The following is a 2531-nucleotide window of genomic DNA, read 5'->3' on the forward strand; positions in this document are numbered from 1 at the left end:
CCAAAAGGTGATACCTCTTACCCAGGCAGCTGGGGTAGGGGCGAGACTTCAGATTGGACCCACTTTTAGCTCTCCTTCCCCCTAGCCTGGAGCCAGGAAGGAACGGTGACAGAGGGATGGAGAGGTGATTGGCACAAGGGCCTGAGAAGCACTCTAGCCTGAGCTCTGCGTCTCCAGACCTGGTCCCTGTGTGGGAGAGTCAAGACATGACTAGCCGGACCTGTTGCATCTAGCAGAGGCAAAACCCTTTCCCAAATAACCCAATTAAAGTTGTGCGTTTTCAGTAAGGCCATGCCTAGTGTTTTAAAACTGTGGCTGTGGACATGCTCCTAGTTCTGGCTCTCTACCAAACTGGTTATCGAGGGTAGAAGGGAGAGGCAGGCCCTGCCTGCCTTGAAATATTACAGGTTGTACCAGGACAGCAGCCAGCCTGGAGTAGAAGCAGCCAGGCCCCAAGGGTGGTTGATCCACACATCATAGATGCTCCTGTTGAGTGATACTCCCTAGAAGAGGGAATCTAGATCACAGAGCAGGTTCTGGGACCCTTAGGATTCAATGCCTATGCTCCAGCAGGCTGCACTGATTGAAGATGGGTACTGGGGGCAAAAAGTGGAAGGGAGTGTGGTCAAGGGCACTACTCCATTGGGAATGTAGATGGGCAAGTAAGAGGTGGGAGGTTGTACACTCAGGGAGGCTCTGCACCCTGATGGACATCGCATGGGATCTAGGGAATCCCTGAAGTAAGCAAACCAGCCAGGTGCCTTGCTATGGGGAAAGGTGAAAACATCTCCCCCTCTATATTTGTGGACCCAAGAAAGGAGCAGGGTGGGGTACAGGGGTTTCTCAGAGAAGTTAAGGGGTATACAGGGCACATCCTTTCCTCCCCCTTGGACCTGGTGCCTGCCTGAGCTGAGCTGCTCTGTCCAGCTAACATAAGCTGCTGGAGTCACGTAGATCCTTCCAAGGGTTCGCTAGCAGGGACCTGATGCCGCAACCCTCTCTGGATGGTGATAGGGACTGGGTGGCCAATAAGGCCGGCCATGGAGCACGTAGAGGCTCAAGTCCTTGGTAAAAGCTCTGTGTGTGCCCTGGATCTGCCATCATCAGCCCAAGGCAGTGTTCTGAAGGCACAGTGCCTCTGCTGAGATCAGGCCCACATCCACTGCATAGAAGCTGCCCTTGGCCTGGGGCTTCGCAAGGTCCTCAGGCACCTTCTGGAAGCACCAGCTAAAAGAAGAGTTGTGGTGAATCAGAGTCCCTCCAGCCCTCGTAATCATCCCTGAAGAAAGGGAACACTGCCTGGACTTGATGGGTGATCTAGGTCAGCTTCAGTCTACAGAAAGGTGCGGCCAGAATTATCAATGTGATCGTGGCCAAGTAGGTGTAGGGGCTTGTCCTGCCATAGGTATCTCTTCCTCCTCTTGGGGGATTGAAGGGAGACTCAGCCTTTGGAGGCCTCAGACAAGAGTTGTTGAAAGGCACCACACAATGGAGGCATCCCTCTACAAAAGATGATCTTAAAAAGAAATGTTGGCAACTCTGCACCGTGGACCAGCCTGTGAGAGGAGGCGAGGGAAGGAAGGCTTTTGGCTTCCCACCACTTGTTTGCCATTGGCAGAAATTTGACAACTCGAAAAATTCACTTCCCTCCATTTCCAAGTTGACCCGTCTGTCCCCTTGGCAATTAGTTCAGGACGTCAGGTCATACACCCCACAGCAGTGGCAGGTCTCCAAGTACCCAAGCGCTTAACCAGATCACATATAAAGAGCCCAAGGAGAGGGGCCGGACCCTAGACAGGCAATAATGGAACTCAGGAAATGAAGCCATGTAGACCCAAGCTGAGGAGTGGTTGCAGTACCTCTCAGAATGAAGTCGTGTCCGTGAGTAGGTCTCTCAGAAAGCTTGGCACAGTGGGGCTGAGGTGAACGATAGCTGGGGTCCAAGAGACTAGGTCACCAGAAGAATCAGAAAAGGCAGATAAGAGGTAGTCTATATAGACTTCTTTATTCATTGTCTTTTGGTGCCTACTAGGTACCCATAACCTGCTAGACTGTGGGAATCAACACAAATAAATAATCTGGGTGGTGGTGGCGCACACCTTTTTTAGTCCCAGCACTCGAGAGGCAGAGGCAGGCGGATCTTGGTGAGTTCGAGGCCAGCCTGGTCTAGAAGAGCTAGGTCTAGGACAGACTCCAAAGCTACAAAGAAACCCTGCCTTGAAAAACAAAAACAAAAGACAGTTGACCTCCAGATATGCCTGCCTCTATCTCCCGAGTTCTAGGATTAAAGATGTATACAGCCACTGCCCAGCTCAAAATATTTATATAAAGATACAAAAACAAGGTTGGGGAGATGGCTCAGTGGTTAGGAGTGTTTTCTGCTGTTGCAGGGGACCCAAATTCAGTTCCCAGCACTGTGAGGTGTCTCACAACTTCCTGTAACACTAGTTCCAAGGGATCCAACTTCTTTGGCCTGTGTAGGCACCTACACTCATATGTACATATTCATAGTTATAATTACAGTTAAAAAT

At 50.9% G+C, this 2531-nt stretch overlaps 1 pseudogene; it reads right to left on the minus strand.

The window, feature by feature from the left end:
• Positions 1-401: 401 nt before the first annotated feature.
• Positions 402-2014, minus strand: LOC125396679 (forkhead box protein H1 pseudogene; annotated as a pseudogene).
• Positions 2015-2531: the final 517 nt, after the last annotated feature.

This window comes from Myodes glareolus, chromosome 22 (assembly GCF_982192425.1).
Source record: "Myodes glareolus chromosome 22, mMyoGla1.1, whole genome shotgun sequence".
Taxonomy (NCBI): domain Eukaryota; kingdom Metazoa; phylum Chordata; class Mammalia; order Rodentia; family Cricetidae; genus Myodes; species Myodes glareolus.